The sequence below is a fragment of the Sceloporus occidentalis genome, unplaced genomic scaffold (genome assembly GCF_023333645.1).
Source record: "Sceloporus occidentalis isolate IW3139 unplaced genomic scaffold, rSceOcc1.0.p SCAF_8, whole genome shotgun sequence".
NCBI classification, from domain to species: Eukaryota; Metazoa; Chordata; class Lepidosauria; order Squamata; family Phrynosomatidae; genus Sceloporus; species Sceloporus occidentalis.
This window is the reverse complement of record NW_028316988.1, coordinates 30,011,620-30,029,527: the sequence shown is the minus strand read 5'-3', so window position 1 is coordinate 30,029,527 and position 17,908 is coordinate 30,011,620. Positions and strand designations below refer to the sequence as shown.

Below are 17,908 nucleotides of genomic sequence, written 5' to 3'. Positions count from 1 at the left end.
GGAAGCAATTTTGCCAAAAACAAAAAAATCCTTACAAGAAGTGAACCAGATGTTGACTTCCAAGTAGCTTCCTATTAGATAAAAAGGCCTCCTCTGAGTCCAAAAGAGTCCAAGGGGGTCCAAAAAAAGTGAGGATGTTTGGGGACAAAAAATGTTTTCAGTTTTTTTGGGGGGTGGGAGAGGTGTAGCCCTCCAAGAGAGGCCAGTGCAATTCCCTATCGGCTTCCGGTTGCTCACTGCCATTTTAGGCGGCGGTTGAAGCAAATCCCCAAGTGCAGCATAGAGAGGGCAGGCACCTTTCACTACATTTGTTCTTAAAAAGAAACTTTTTAAATGGGTTATTTTGGGGAGGGAGTGACAGAAGGGTGAGCTAGGGAAAGAGATCCAGTCAATCTTTGTATAAAAAGATGTGATCAAAAAATGAGAATCCACAAGTAGGTTAGTACCAACTGTATTTGGGGCGGCCTGCCCCATACTATCAACATAACCCCAAATGGGATTTCCTACACATACACTCCTCTGCCCTTTCTAGGGTGCCACATCTTTTGACACTGGAAAAACCTCCATCTTTGGTGGTACTCCTATCTACAACGGTTACCATCAAAGATGGAAATACCAAAAAGTAGCATGCCAAAAAGAGTAAGTGGATCAGAAGTACAAAAACTGGGTCATCTTGTTTCGTGGATTGTGCGGAAGCTATTGATGGATCTAAAGCATCCCATGTTTTATATTTTTACCTGGATACAGAAGGAGATTAGGTGAGTTGTATACATTGCAGCACATTACTTGTATGAGGCTTTAAGGAGATTTGAGTAAAAACCAAGGTTGGCTGTTTTAAACCAGATTGGTTTAAACCTTGGTTTACTTTAAAAAAAAACAGTCCTGGATTTTTTAATTGATTATTCATACAAATATTATTTAAGTTAGAAGCCGTAACATCAGAACTGCATTTTGATACTTAATTGTATAATTTTTACAGGTTACCAACCTGTCAATTCCCAAAGTTTTATTGAAAGATGTAAATCCTATCAAAGCCTAATAACTTTGGATTGCTAATATTAGAAAGCATTGAAATGTGGTTGACCAAGTTTTCTAAAACATAAAATAATGTTTCACAATATTAATATAATAACCAGGATTTTCTTTAAAACGTTAATGCAAACAAACTAGTTTACCCCCCCCCCCAAAAAAAAAAGGTCAAGTTTTTTTTGGAGGGGGGTTAAAACAAAAACTTGATGTTTTTCCCGCCAACCCTAGTCAAAACAATACAGATGAGATTTTAGATTCTCTTCCTCCCCAAAAAGAAGACCAGTTTTGGGGGGGAAATACAATAGCATGATAATCTTTTCCAAGTTTTGCTATCTGGTGCTGTCAGACAAAAGTATGATGGACCCTAGCCTAAAACTGGCGAATGTGGTTTGAATTATAAAGCCTGTTAGTAGTCCCACCTAGAGTAGACCCGTTAAATCAATGGGATTTCCTTAACACTCGATTCAGTGGGTCTTGTCTAGGTGGGAATAGCAATCTGGGACAGGACCAGATGCTGTTGTTAGACCATCTTTCAGTTATAAACTGTAAATCGAAAGAGACAGCAACACGGAAGGACCCTTCCTTTCTCCTGCTCTTGCACACTCTTGGCTTGTTTTGTGGCTCTGTCAAAGCCCCTCTGAAGAAACGTGCCAAGAAAACCCTATGATAAGTTCGCCTGCGGGTCATCAATGACTTGGAAGCACACAACAACAAGCAGCAAAGGGAACTCGAACACGGCACTTTTCTTGTGTGGAAAGGTCACAAGACGTAGTTGAGGAACAATGAGACAACACGGGACCCAGGATGGGACAGGCAGCTAAGGTAGCCAAATCCAATAGTCTGGTGCCTTCCAAACATTTAGGATAACCCATTCCATCAGCCCCAACCAGTGTGTCCAGTGGTTGGAAATGATGAAGGTTGCAGTCTGTGTTAAGGGTACCAGGCTGGGAGAATCATAGAATCCTAGAGTTGGAAGAGACCACAAGGGCCCTGATCCAGTCCAACCCCCTTCTGCCATGCAGGAACTCCCAATCAAAGCATCCCCATTGGCAGATGGCCATCCAGCCTCTGCTTAAAGACCTCCAAGGAAGGAGACTCCACCATAATCTCCAAGGAAGGAGTGTGTTCCTCTAAACAGCCTTTACTCTCAGGAAGTTCCTCCAAATGTTGAGCTGGAATCACTTTTCTTCTAGTTTTGTATCCATTACTCCTGGTTCTATTCTCTGGAGCAGCAGAAAACAAGCTTGCTCCCTCCTTAATATGACACCCCTTCGAATATTTAAACAGGGCTATCATATCACCTCTAAACTGTCTCTTCTCCAGGCTAAATATCCCCAGCTCCCTGAGTCATTCTTCATAGGGATTCATGGTTTCCAGGCCCTTCATCACTTTGGTCGTCCTCCTTTGGACATGCTCCAGTTTCTCAACATCCTTTTTAAATTGTGGGGCCCAGAACCGGACACAATTCAAATAGTTTTTCCGAGCCTGACCCATGAATCAATGAAGTTTATCACACTAGTGAGATTCCAGCGGGCAAATGGGATTTAAACGCAATATAACACAAAGGAAACCTGAAAATGCCTGAAGTTTTTCACATGACGTTGCAGTTTACGGGAAATAACGCAAAGTTAATCCACAGTTAAAGTGGAGGAAGCCAGCAGCTTTTTTAATTCGGTTGAGTTCTGAATTTGAAAAGTGGCTGGTTTCTTCCATTTTGACTGCAGATTAACTTTGCGTTATGGCATATTGCGTTATTTCGCCATGAAAAACTATCCGAATTTACAAGTCTTCTTTAAATTCGAATGTAGTTTAACTCCCGTTTGCCCACGGAAACTCACTAGTGTGATAAAGCTCTATGTCGCCTCACCCCCAAAATTCAGATATCACATCTAGATTGGGGCCTTTTTGCACCTCACTCTTTGTGGTTTATAGTAGGGGGGGTAACAATGTTTGACTACCTTTACAGGACGGTGCAAGGAAGACAAATGAAAGCAAGTCAAATAATGTGACTGAACAGAAATTTCACTGCCGCCTCTCTAGAGGTGTGGGTTTTCTTTTACCTACAACTCCCATCTGACCTGGTTAGCATAGCTAGTGGTAAAGGATGCTGGCAAGTCAAATCAAACGTTTGACAGCCAGAAGTATTATGAGGTTGCCGTTCTTAATTACCTAAGCTGTACATCTCTACTAGTAACTTTAAGAAAGGAATGGGATGTGGGTTTTTTGTTGTCGTTGGTAAGTGCAATTCCCATCTTCTTGAATTCCTTACAGTTAGGTATGCCATGTTTTAGGGCTGCGGGAAGAGACAGTCCAAAGCCTTTGCACCTGTTTTAGGTGAAAGAGGAGTGGGGTACCCTTTGTAATGCAAGTGAGCCTTTCCCCCCTCGCTGTGAGCTTTTCGTATGCGCAAGCATGGTTCACACACGGTTTGGGAGCACCACCGTTGAAAGAGTCATGGATGGAGATGAGACAATGAAGGGTAGTCTTCCAAGATCTGATGGTAGTTTTCCAAGATCCGAAGGGCTAGGATGCATAAGATGGAACAGTTACGTTCTCGGTCACTCTGGAAGGCAGGACTAGAAGCAAGAGGTGGACATTTCAGGAGGGGGATTTGAGGTGGACATTGAGATAGTCTTCCTAAGAGCAGTTTGGCAGTGGACTCTCTGAGAAGGTTGTGGTCTTCTTCTAAGGTAGCGGTTCTCAAGCTGTGGGTTGTGACCCCTTTGGGGGTCGAATGACCCTTTCACAGGGGTCGCCTAAGACTATCGGGAAACACATGTTTCCAATGGTCTTAGGAACCGAGACACCACAGTTTTATGGTTGGGGGTCACCACAACATGAGGAACTGTATTAAAGGGTTGCAGCATTAGGAAGGTTGAGAACCACTATTTATCACACGGAGATTAGCAGTGTATCCTGTGAATACCTCTGAAAAATTGCGTAATTACACAAAACAGTTTCACACGACATCACGCAAAACCCGCCATTAAAGTGGTCACAGAGAAGCATTAATGCTCATCTGTTTACTTTTGGGATTTCCACGGCAATGCATTTCCGGTATCACTTTATTTGCACAATTGCGTGTGATAGTCATTCGCGCCATTACTTGCCATTTTTGCTTTATTTGCAGAATGCTTTAAATGCGCTTTAATCTCTCTTTAATGCCCAAATTAGCCCCAGTGTGATAAACTTATTAGAGACTGCTGGGCTGTTTCTAAAGGATGTTAGAGTTGTGACCCTAACTGACCACTGAATCCCCTCCGCAAACTAAATGGAAGTTGGGGCCTTATGAGGAACAAGTGAAATGGATCTATTTATCTTTGAGAAGAGAAAATTAGAGTGATGGCAGTCCTCAAATAATTATCCGAAATGTGTTGCATGAATCCAAGAATTATAGAGTTGGAAGAGACCACGAGGGCCATCCAACCCAACTCCTTGCCATGCAGGAATGAGATGGAAGAATCTTATTTCATTCTTCCACAAAGTTCTAGTGGATTTGGGTGAGACGCTAAGGGAAAACTCAACATTAAGAGGTGATTGGGGAGCAAATCCATGGAAAGTTCTTTTCCAGAGGTATTAAAGTAGAGCCGAGGTGAGAATCAGTCAGGGAGAGATGATGCATTCAGAGGACCCTTCCTGCTCTGTATCGTCACAAGGTGTCTACATCCGGCACTGCTTTCCATACATCTGTGGGATGCCAGAACATCATTATGCTTTTCCCTGGCAATCTAGAGGCAGAACCATGCATAAAGCTAGTGGTATAGGCATGCTACTCCACTATTTTACACCCCGGTTGCCCAAGGCGGACCTCCATTCGCCTTGGCGGCAGGGTTCATCCAGATCTGAGCAAAAAAGAAAAGTACCATTTTGTCTTCCCCGATTGGGAAAAAATTTAATTTAAAACTGCACTGAGAAAAGTTGGAGTCTGCAAACTGCAGAAGTTAAGGAGGGCAGTTCTTTGACCTTCCATAATGCTGTGCTTTTGTTTTATTTTTGTATGCAAGGCCTGTGCAAAGCACTGAAAACCATCCCATATGCTTTGGGAATATGGCATTTGCAGCCTGAGATCCCGCATTTATTCGAGTGTATCTTTGCAAACATGAGGGCTAGAACCTTGCTGCCTTTCGTGACGGAGCTGAGGTTCTCCATGAGCTGGATTCTGCAAACGATGCGCTCTTTTCTCACAAGCCCTTGATAAAACGGTTGTGTGGACACAGTCATGGGTTTCATTCCTTGATGTAACCTGCGTCCTGCAGATTAAGATCTGGAGCCGACTGTCTTTGGGAACTTGGGGTCAACTTGTGGAGTTTTGTACATGTCATGTGCTGGTGTTGGATCTTTTGCCTGAAAGGAAAAAAAACAAGGTTGTCAAATAAATCAAATATGTGTTTCTTTCTCTTTTTTGAAACAAAGAACAAGATATTTATGTTCATTTTTTTAATGTAGTGTTTCAGGAACTGAACTAGGTTCATCATCAGGAAACAGACATTCAGAGAAGTGTGAGCTTTGCGGAACAGAGAGAGCCAAAAGTCACAGGGAAGGATAATATTGCATTAAATAAACTTGACCGATGGACAAACCTGTTTCTCTATTTTGACAGTGTGTCAAAAGTGCCAATTGGGTGCAATGTTTTCAGTGTTGGTCTAGGACTCCAGGAGACCAAGGTTGGAATCCCTGCTGAGCCATGGCACTTCATTGGCTGAGCTTGGACAAGTCACATTCTCTCCGCCTCAAAGGAAGGCAATGGTGGCAAATCTGGCCAAAAAATCCCATGATAGGGTCGCTATAGTCAAAAAAATGACCAGGTAAAAGTACGGCTTGAGTCAAAATTCTTCTAGATTTTATCCAAGCAAAATCCCTCTAAAACCTTGGTTATTGCCAAACAGCTCATAGCCTTTGAGTCTAAGTGAAACAAGTTGGCAGCATGAGCTTTTGTAGACTAAAGTCTACTTTCTAAGATGCTTATGGTGAGCCATATGCATCTGTAGAAGTAGACTGGAGTCTACGAAAGCTCATGCTGCCAACTTCTTTCGGTTAGTCTCATTGGTGCTACAAGATCTCTCTACACCTTGTAACTGTTTCCTATTCACATTTACGGTCCCAGTACCATTGTCACAATCATATATGCCCCCAAATGCACCTTGACATCTTGCTAGCCACAATGAAGGACAGTTCTGTTGCATTGAAGGATGGCATGTTTTATTGTCAAGCTAGAATATGTCCCGAGAAAGGTGACCAAGATGGCCAAAGGTCTAGAAGCCAAACCTTATGAGGAATTACTGAGGGAGCTGGGTATGTTTATCTTGGAGAAGAGACGACTGAGAGGCGACCTAGAATAGAATTGTAGAGTCAGAAGAGGCCTCTTTGCTCACCAAGTCCCAGCCCTTGCTCAGTGCAGGATCTCCAGCTAGAACATCCCCATAAGTCATGACAGCCATCTTTAAACATCTCAAGGAGTGTCATGTAGAAGATGGGGGTGAGCTTACTTGCTGCTTCAGAGCCTAAAACACAACCTAGTTGATTCAAACTACAAATAAAAATATGGCAACCAAACATTGGGAATTGCTGCTTGACTGGAAGAACAGTCTGACCATGAAATGAGCTGCCTTGGAAGGCTGTGGACTCGCCGTCTTCATAGGGCTTCCAACAGAGGTTGGACGGACATCTTTCAGGAGTGCTTTATTTGTGTCTTCCTGCATGGCAGAGCTTGGACTAGATCAGTGATTCCCAGACAGTGATGGAAAGATTCAAGGGGATATTGGGGGTAAAGGAGCAGCAGGGGGGCCTTCAGTCAAAGTATTGGTGCGCAAGAAAGACAAGGGCCTTAAAGGCCACAATGAGGGTGAGAGCTCTAGGAAACATCCATTCAGAGTCCCTTAGGATCATCACATAGCCTTGCCACTGAGTGGCAGCCCAGCTCCAACCTGCCAGCCAAGTTTTGGACCCTGCTTAAGCTTTGGGAGCTTTGCCAAGACTTGGCTGGCAGGTTGGAGCTGGGCTGCCACTCAGTGGCGTCCTTGCCCATGGTGTCACCCGCTGTGGGCAGGGAGGGCTACTGCATGCGGCTCACTTCAGGACAACAGCACCATGACTGTGAGGTTTGGAGGGCTGCACCCAGCCTCCTCCCCCACTGCCACAGTGTCATGAGAGCAATGCTCTCTCCTTTTCTGCCATGCTCCTGATCCCCTTAGGAGAAAAGCGGCACCATGCCAGCGAGGCCCAGATGGCTGCACCCTGCCCTCTCCTTCATTGCCATGCCCCTGTTCCCTCAGAAGGAAAGGGTGCCGTGCCAGTGAGGTCCAGACATCTGCACCAGCAAAGTCTGGGTGGCTAAACCGGGTCCTCTCCTTCACTGCCTCACTGCCATTTCCCTCAGGAGGAAAGGGGCACTGCGCCAGCAAGATCCAGAAAGCTGCGCCTAGCCCTCTCCTTTGCCATGCTCAGGAGGAAAGCAGCGCCATGGCAGTGATGTCCAGAGGGGTGCGGTGGAGGCACGTGCTGTAGCGGTTCTCACCCTGCATCTTGTGGAGGGCAAAACTAGGTGTCACTCCTCTTCTGAGGTGTCACCCGGTGCTGTCCGCACCACCGCACCCCCCTTGTGACACCACTGCTGCTGCTCCTGCTTTCTTTCATCAAGGAGGCTGAGAGAAGAGGCAGCAGAAGAAACCATGTTGGTGAGGTTGCCAATGCTTGAAGCTGTGTGGGAGAGGCATGTCTCTGGGCAAGGAGTATCTGGGGTCAGTCCTTTGCAAGAGTCCTTTGCCTTGGAGTGACTCCTGTAGCTAAAATCTCTCCCTTTCCCATCCATGGCAGTCTTCAGTCCAGAGTATGTGGCCTCTGCAAATCCCTTCCATATGCACTGGCTGCACCCCTCTCCAACAGGACAAAGGATTGAGAGTCATTCTTCAACGGGGAGAAACTTTTTTGTTCGCACCTGGGCCCCTTGGGAGCATCGACCAAGAGGCCTCTTGCCCATCATGCCCTTTCCCACAATGCCAATATGGGCACAGCCAGCTGCTTGGTTGCTGCTCCCAGAGTGAGTGGGGGGCAAAGGAAGCAGTGGCCAAGATTAGCTGTTTTGAATGTGCAGTTGAACATTCTAATATCCAGAGATCTAATATCCAGAGATATGGAGGGGGACACTAGGATTGTCACCAAAGAGGTAAGGGAGTTGTAGCTGAAAAAAGTTTAGTGACCACTGAAGACCTCCAAAGGAGGAGAGTCCACTGCCCTCTGAGGCAAAGCCATTCTCAAAACAGTTCTCACCAAAGAATCCAAGTTCTTCCAACTGTTTAGGTGGAATCTGGATGGCATGCCCTACATTTCAACCTTCTTGTCCAGGAGGAATTTCAAATTATCCTTCATATTGAGCATGACTACGTAGCATGAATGTACATCCGTCCGAGTGTTTCTTTTGCATGTCCTACATTTTTATTGAACATCCTACTTCTTGCGGTGCTTTGTCTGCCTTAGTGGTTAGGGCCTTGGGTCAGCTTGGGTGGAATCTCTTTTCTTGTCATTTGATCAAGTTCTGGTCTCTGAAGCAGCAGCAAACAAACTGGTTCCATCTTCTACCTTGAAGGCTGGAAGTTTATGCAGCAGAGGACAACATCTTCAGATGATTTGGGACTCCCACACTCGTCATTCCCAGGCATCCTCCTTTTCCAGGACAGGACCTAAATTTCAACCTTCTCTCCAGGAGAAATTTCAAAATGTCTTCCATTTGGAGCATGCCTAAGAATCATTAATTTTTATTCATATGTATGTTTATAGCTTTTCTCTGGGTATGTCCTCCATTTAAATTTAGTGTTCTCTTTTTTGTGGTGACTTGTCCTCTTTTATGGTTAGGACAGTCTGGGTACATAGATATAGGTTGGGGGAGACCTGGCTTAAGGAGACTTCTACGTGTGAAAGGGATCTGGGAGTCCAAGTAGACCACAAGTTGAACATCACTCAACAGTGCGATGCGGCAGCTAACAAGGCCAATGCAAGTTTAGGCTGCATCAATAGACATATAGTGTCTAGATCAAGGGAAGTAATAGTGTCACTGCATTCTGCTCTGGTCAAGCCTCACCTGGAATATTGTGTCCAGTTCAGGGCAAAACAATTCAAAAAGGACATTGAGAAACTGGAGCCATGTGTCCAAAGGAGGGCAACTAAAATGGTGAAGGGTCTGGAAAGCATGAAGCCCTGTGAGGAATGACTAAGGGCAAGCAATCTCCATTATTCTTTATGGGCACACAATCTCCATTATTGCCTATGGGCAAGCAATCTCCGATGATTCTCTATGGGCAAGCAATTCCCTATGTTTCCCTATGGGAAAGTAAGCACTATGTTTCTCTATGAGCAAGTAATCGCCATTATTCCCTATGGAGCAATGGATGCAAAATGAAGGAAAAATGATTCCCGCTCACATTAGGAGGAACTTCCTGAGAGTAAGGGCTGTTTGACAGAGGAACACACTCCTTCCTCGGAGATTTTTGTGGAGTCTCCTTCCTTAAAGGTCTTTTAGCAGAGGCTGGCCATCTGTCAATGGGGATGCTTTGATTGAGAGTTCCTGCATGGCAGATGAGGGTTGGACTGGATGACCCTTGTGGTCTCTTTCAACTCTATGCTTCTATGATTCTATGGGTGGAGTCTCTTTTCTTGCCATTTGAATCCACTGGCTCACATTTTGGTCTCTGGAGCTGCAGCAAACAAGCTGGCTCCATCTTCAACATAGAAGGTTGGAAGAAGAGGACATCTGAAGATGCTTTGGGACTCCCACACCCATCATTCCCAGGGTGATTCCCAGGATGACTCCCACACCCACCATTCCCAATGTTGAATGAATGCTAAGAAGTACAGTATACATTTACAGTATATTCATGATTGTGCTTTTATTTCTCCTTTGGGAATGTCCTCCATTTATCTGCTCAGGGTGTTGAAGGCTGGAAATCCCTGCAACGTCCCTGGATCCATGTTGAGCATTGAAGGTTGGAAGTCTGTGCAGGAGAGGACAACCTCTTCAGATGTTCTGGGACTCCCACACCCATGTCCTCTACTCATATAGACCATGTCCTGGAAAAGGAGGGCTCCTTTGGAGGTCTTTAAACAACAGGTAGCCTGGGAATGATGGGACTCAAAACATCTGAAGATGTCCTTCTGCATAGACTTCCAGCCTTAAGTGTTGAAGATGGAGGCAGCTTGTTTGCTGAATGTCCTCCTTTTTTGTGGTGCCTTGTCCTCCTTTGTGGTTAGGAGATCTGGTCACCCTGATCATTCCCAACCACTGATGAACCACACTGGCAGGGGACGATGGGAGTTGTGAGACCAAAGACACCTGAAGCTGCCCACTGCTGGCATAAGCAAGACTCATTTTGGCCATCCCTGGCCAGAGAAGGGTTAACTGACTCTGGCCATCCTTTTGGCCTCTGGGCTGGTTTCTCTCTCTCCTCACAGGCCTCCAAAGATCAAAGAGAGGCCAAATCCCTTCAGCTGGGGGTCTCTTCCCCCTTTTTGCCCCATTGGCTCTTCCTCACCTTCTTGAAAGGAGACCCTTCACACTTCCTTTAAGCCCCAAAGCCTTGAGCATCACTTGGCTTAGCTTGGGGTTGCCCAAAGCACCTCCTTCCAGAGCATCTTTCTGAGAACTAAATATCCTTGATCGGATTTTATAATTTTTTGCTTTGTTTTGTGTTTTTTAACCATGAGATTTTTGCACTTCTGTTTGGTGGCTGGGATGCTCTGCCTCTCTTTGGGGGGAACTCTGGATGTGCAAAGCCAGGAGACCTTGCTTTTTAAGGCTCTGGGGCTGAAGGCCAGGCCGAGCCCCAAAACCTTGGCCCCTGTGCCCCCTTTGCTCTGGAACATGTTCCAAAGAAGAAGCAAGCCTGGACCAGCGCATGCTGATGCCAAGGAGGTCCAGCGGCCATGTTGGGTAGAGGAGTTCCAGGTGCCTGGGAACATCATCCGCGTCTTCCCAGACCAAGGTATGGCTCAACATTTGCAGTGGGAAGCTGGGTGGGATGGTTAGGTTATTATTCCAAGTCTGATCAAAGGACAGAATATTACCAAGGCTGCATCTGCACTGCATAAATAATCTGGTTTGACACCACTTTCCCTGCTGCGGCTTAATCCTATGGGAATGGTGGTTTGTTGTGGCACCAGAGCAAATGTTAAGATCAAATCCGAAGGCAGTGGTTCCCAAACTCTGGTTCTCCAGCTATTTTGGCCTTCAGTTCCCATAAGGCCCAGCCAGCTTGGCCAAGTGTCAGGAATCCTGGGAAGAAGTCCAAAACATCTGGAGGATCAAAAGTTTGGGAATCACTTCCCTAAGGAGAAATTAGGTGGAATTGATGGATTATGTTTCTTATTCACCCCCAAACTGGTTGGAGTCATTTAAAAGATTGCAGCGGTAAAACAATGCAAGCACTGCCTTGGTTTAAATAAAGATAATTGTAACATTATAACAACCTGCCTTGAATCCCTTTGTGACAGAAAGGCAGGAAAATGCAGAAAAACAAAACAAAAACCAGATTTTAAAATATGCATGTCAGCATAAAGAGCCCATTTGCAGTGCAAGACCAGACATACCTGCTCAGGTGTAAGCCCCATGTCTACTCAGGAGTAAATTCACTAGCTTCAGTGGACTCCATATGAATGGGACTGCAATCTAAAAGCTGCATCCAAATTTGTAACCTACTGCCATTGTAAGTGATTCACTTTATTCTTAACAATGATCCTAGGAGATAGGCCAACATGATTGAGAAGCGGAAACAGGTTCAAAGTATTCTAGGGGGCCCTTGGTTGAGTGAAAACTAGAACCCAAGTCCCTTTTCTCAGTCCGACACTCTAACCACTATCCTCCCCTGTCATCGAGTCATTCAAGGCTGAGCCAGTCCTGGATTTCCCAGGTCTTCAGTCTCTTGCCTTTCAGTCCAATGCATTAAGTAGTTTTCAGAAATCCTTGGGGTTTGGTTTCAGGACCTCCAAAATCCATGGATACTGAAGTCCCATTAAATACAGTGGAGTTTAAAATGGTGTCCCTTATGGCGAAATCATGGTTTGCTTTTCAGAATGTATATGTTTTTTGAACATGTTCAAGCCACGGACGCTTGAATCCGTGGAGAAAGAAGGCCGACTGTCATTAAACCATTCATTATAAACATTTTAAATCATATATCAATAAAACAACCAAGATGTACTTTCTGAATGCGAATCGAATCGGGCCTGTTTAACTCGCCTCATGTATTTAACCTGTATTTTAAAAGGTATGTGTTTTTAAAAACTCCATAAGTTCTGCCCCATGATATGAGATTTTGATGCAACTGCAAACCCCAAAAGAGATGGGGAAATGGCAAAGAGATGCAAAGCCCTGTAGGGAAGCTCAGGCCTTGGCTTTTTTTTGTTTGCATACACATTTCCAATGCAAAGAGCATAGATGTTATCACTCCATTTTCTCAGCTTGCCACATTTGTGGAATCCACCCAGACAGGGTTGCCAACTGATGAGGTGTGGTGGGGCTCCTGCTGTGCTTTTAAGCATTTGATCTGCCAGGATTCCTGAGTGAACAACCAAAAGGTTGTGGTTCAGAGCAGAAGAGGGAGGCAAGGCCATTGAATTAAATACAGCAGATTTCTTTAGTTAGTATGGTAAGATACTTGCTTGGTGTTGTGGTTTGGGTGCTGGACTACGACTCTGGAGAACAAGGTTTGGCCTTGGAAACCCCCATTGCACACTCTTGGCAAGCCATACTCTCACAGCCTCCGAGGAAGGCAATGGCAAAACCTCCTTTGAACAAATCCGAAGCCAAAAAATAAAAATAAAAATAAAATAAAGCCCTGCAGCATAAAGAGCTTATTAGTTTGCTTCTAGCTGTTGCCAAGGTTAAGACAGCCGAAAACTGGAAAGTCGACTATTGCAGGACGGAGGACTAGACTCTGGGGCTTGTGGCTAATGGAGAAAATAGCAGAGAAGATACACTCTGGATTGACCTTTCCTAAGATTTGGCACCCATTCATTGAATACATACAGCAAGATTCAGTCTCTAGACATCCCTCAGTTTTAGCTAAACTTTTATGGAAAGATGTCTTTCAGGATCCCTGAACACACACCTTTTATCTATAATTTTCACAGCCTTATCTGGGTTATTGCCTGAATTTATTGTTGTTTCGGTGTTCTGTTTGTTGTCATGTTTGTTTTAGAATGTATTAATAAATTTTAATTTAAAGAAAAAAGTCGGCAATGACTTGAAGGCACGCAACAACCTCAGAGTGACTTGTGCCCACCGATGCCATGCAGTCCGCAGGGACCATAAGTGAAAAGGAAGCCACTGCTGTTGCAGCAAAGAGAGCTGTGGGTTAGGAGGAGGAAACCCTGCGGACATTGTGAGGATGGTCCAGACCCAATTTAGGATTTTGTCCCTGCATGATGTAAACCTGGGGGGAGTTTGGATATAATAATAATAATAATAATAATAATAATAATAATAATAATAATACAGTGGTCCCTTGTTATACGCTGGGTTTTCTTTCAGGATTCCCCCCCCCCTCCCATAACAAAATCAATGGATGCTCTCAAGTCCCATTAAATACAATGGCATAGTAAAATGGTGTCCCTTATATAAAATGGAAAATCAAGGTTTGCTATTTGGAATTTATACTTTCTTTGAATATTTTCAAGCTGTGGATGCTTGAATCCGTGGATAAATAAATCCGTGTATAAGGAGGGCCGACAATAATAATAATAATAATAATAGTAGTAGTAGTAAACCATGCATGTAGACAAGGCCAGAATTATATAGTGGTGCGAGTTGGACTGCAATATCCTGCTCCCTCCCTGGGATTCAACTATCCACTGCTTGAAAGTATTAAACATCATAAAATCACATCCCAAAAGCAAACCTTGATTTTGCTGTTTTATATAAAAGGAACACCGTTTGACATCCAGAACCTTGGCAGCGGATCTCATGCCCAGATGACAGCTCTGGCTTAAAACTGGAATGCCGATTAAAAATAAGTCCAAAGCAAACTTGGCCACATGCCCTTAAAAAGGAGCTAAACTGGCCGGGGAGGCATTGGATGAGGTTCTGGTAGGGACCAAGGATTAGGTAAGGAAGAGGATAGGAGGTTCTGTTGATCCTTGACCCAGTCCTTTCAGCCTTTCGGTCTCAGTTCAGGGAGGAGGAGTTCAGAGCCATATCCACGGATTCTGCTCCCTAGGATCCAACCATCCATTGCTTGAAAATATGAAAAATAATAAAATCAACTCCAAAAAGATCAACTTGATCTTCCCTGAGATCTCAGCCAAGAGGGCCACCAGAGATCCACCAAACAGCAGAAGATCAGTCCTTCTGAACTGTTAGTCAGTCCTTGTAACTTGGGGTGGCACACCTCCTCCAGACCTCCTCCAGACCTCCTGCAACACACAGGTGTGCAGAACCATGAGAGAGGGTTACACAATAGATTTTGTACCAAAACTGTTTCAAAAGTGCGCATACGCATAAGAGCCATGTGTCCGCATTAGGATCCATCCTGATGGACAAAAAAGGGAAGCCATTGGCATCACATCTATGGAGGTTTTTTTGAAGGGGGTGACTTTGCTTTGACCGCAAATGGTGCAGTTTCCCTTCCTGGAACTTGCATGCGGCGTTGAAGGCTCTACTAAAAGGGCTTTTTGAGCCTTTCAAGATCTGAGGAGTGGAAATTCTTGACTCTCAAGGTGTTGCTTTTAGTGGCCATTATTTTGGCATGCAGGGTGTCTGAGTTAGTTAAGGGTGCTCTTTGTGTGCACAGAGCTGTGTGTGATCCGTATAGATTGGGTGGTTTTTCATTTAAAACCCTCCTTTTTTCCCTAAAGTGAATTCTACTTTTCACTGGGCACAAGAAACAGTGGCGCTGCCCTTTTTCTGCCCTGGACCCAAAGTGACCACAGGAAAAGGAATGGCACAAATTAGATGTGTGCGCGTAGGGCATTAAAGTTGTATTTGGTAAAAGGTTTGCCTCTTGGTGTCTTTCCAAGAGGCCACCAAGGGTCAGAAAGTTTCTTTCTCGACTTTGGCTCATTGGTTGAGATGTTGTATTGAATTCCACTCACTACTCCATTTGTGTTAGGGACAGGGCATCCTTTGTAGAGATTTGCAAGGTGGCCGTCTGGGGTTCCCCATCATCTTTTATTACACATAACATAGACAAGTTTGCGCCTGCTGATGAGGCCTTCGGTAGGTGCGTCTTACAGCAAGTAGTACTGGTATCAATTTTAATTCACTAGTAGTAATCTGCCCTATGCAATGACAGTTTATTTGGGTCCGAATGGAGGGATGGTCTCCTCATTGCAGTAAAAATGGAACATTAGTACTTGCCATGAAGGCTCCTTTTCTGCAGTATTGTGGAGAGAATTATTTCCTACCCCTTCTTGGTTTCCTTTTTTTGTTTAGTGTGTAGTAGTTACGTTATCTCTTAGTGTTTAGGTTCAGTAGTTTGTAGCTGGAGCTTCTTAGTTCATCACTAGGAGGGGAAGGGTCTGGCTGTCCTCCTAGGCCTAGGGCAGTGTTTCCCAAACTTTGGTCCCCCAGGTGTTTTGGACTTCAACTCCCAAAAGCCCTAGCAATTTGTCCAAAAGTTAGGGATTCTGGGAACCGAAATCCAAAACATTTGGAGGACCAAGGTTTGGAAAACACTAGGCTAGGGGATGGTGAGTTGGAGTGACAACTTGAAGGCTTGCCTCGGAGAGGAGCAGCGAGACCCAACGGTAGGAATCCCTTTACGGTAAGCACTAATGTTCTGATATGTGTCCCATTGAACACAATACTCTGATCATGTTTCCTCTCTGCTTCCTTTCAGGTCATTTTATTCACAGCAGGGAACCCCAGAGTTTGTTGTGTCTGCAAAGGCGGTTGTATTTTAATCTCTCTGCCCTGGAGGAAGATGAGATGCTGACAATGGCCCAGTTGGAGATCAGATTCAGCCAGAATTGGTACCAGGCGGCTACCCAGCTCGTCCCTTTGAGCTGAGTCTTTACAAGGCAACCCAAATGGCTTCGTTGGGCATGTCTGGTCACACACACAGCCGCCAAATGTTGCTGGAGCAGTCCTTCGTCCACTTGCACAAGTCTTTCGTCTTCGATCTGACCCAAGTGGGAAAGGAGTGGCGTATTCCTGCCAGGAACCTGGGCCTGATTCTCGAGATTGGCGTGCCACCTTTGCCCAAGGGAGAGTTTTGCTCTGGCATCGACTCTTTCCTCAAGGCCTCGCTGCTTGTGGTCTCCCTTGCCCCCAGCCAGTGCAAGACTCCCAGAAAAAGGTGCAGCACTTACTATGTGCCGCACATCACCAGCAACGTCTGCAAGCCACGGCGCCTATATATAAGCTTCAGCGATGTCGGGTGGGAGAACTGGATCATCGCCCCACAAGGTTACCTGGCAAACTACTGCCTAGGCGAATGCCCATTTCCGCTGACCGAGGAGCTCAACAGCACCAACCATGCCATTTTGCAAACCGTCGTCCACTCCCTTGACCCCGAAGGGACACCCCAGCCCTGCTGTGTCCCTGTCCGCCTCTCGCCCATCTCCATTCTTTACTATGACAATGACGACAACCTTGTGCTTCGCCACTATGAAGACATGGTAGTGGATGAGTGTGGCTGCCGCTAAAGGCCTCGTCTCCTGCCCCCACTTTTGGTCCACTTTTGGTAGATTTGTTGTGGATCACATGGTGATTTCCTACAGATGCAAAGCAGCTCCTGGTGCTGCAAAACTGCTGCTTCCCCCTTCTAAGCTTGTCAACAGAACTTAGTATCTTGTGAGTGAATTACAGTAGTATAAACTGGGTTTGTGTTATCACAACTAATTTTTAGGGCCATTGCATATCTTGGAATTCTGTTCTGACCACACAACAGCCAAAAAACAAAAACCTCCCCCACCAATCTCACCCTTTAAGCAGTGCAATCCCCCCAATGTGTCTGTTTCCTTGTTGGAAAGCAGGGGTGCATGCAGCTCTTTTCTTGTAGTTAGATGCACTGCCACAATGGAGATGATCAGACAAGGGATGTCCCTGTCCCATCATGTTCCTATCCTTCCCGCACAAACGCAGGAAGAGCTTTCAGATGGGATTCGTGCTTATCCCATCCGGGAAGCACAAATGACAGCAATTGCATGACAGGCTTTCAGATGAAGTTGCACAGATCCCATCATCCTGCCATTAACCTGTTATTAAAACAACACTGGCCGGCATTTTGCATTAAGGGAAGTTAATGTTAATGCAATGCCGCTTTAATGACCAGTTAATGGCGGGGTTGGCGCAACGATTTGAAAGCCTTTCGCACCATCACAATCAGGGATGGATTACAGATGGGATATGTACAGGGGACCGTCCCCGTGTGAAAATCTCCATTATCATCTGCAAAGAGCTTGCAAAGCCCACCCCCAAGGTCCCTACCATCGCATGGCCAACTATTGTTGCTCGTCTGCAACAACTCGGAAATTGCCATGTTGGGGGACTGCGCTGCTTGCAACCTGATTTTTGGGTGATAGGTAGCATGGGGAGATGGAACTATGTGAGACATGTACTCCTATTGCAGCATCTCAACTACGGGTAAATTGTAGAGGCTTGTTTTAAGGTCTGAGTTTTTCCTAAACAACATTGGCTCCCTGAATTTTTGTTTTTGATTTAAAAAGGTTGGCGTTGCTGCCAGTACAACAGTGACAAACTCATTCGTAGGGCACAGCTCAAGAGTGGTTTGGGGGGTCCTATTTAGCTCCCCTCCAGTCTCCACTTGTCCACCTGAAGACCTGGGTCTCTCGGTTGAGAGATAGTAGTCACTCATAAATTGAAGTCATTTAGGTAATAAAATACAAACCTGCATCTGCTGGATCTCTGTGACTGTTTGAGGATTGAAATATT

General features: G+C 45.2%; 1 pseudogene; it reads left to right on the top strand.

Annotated features, from left to right (window-relative positions):
• The first annotated feature begins 10,750 nt into the window (after window positions 1-10,750).
• On the top strand, window positions 10,751-16,659 carry LOC149308491 (derriere protein-like; annotated as a pseudogene).
• The last annotated feature ends 1,249 nt before the right edge of the window (window positions 16,660-17,908 follow it).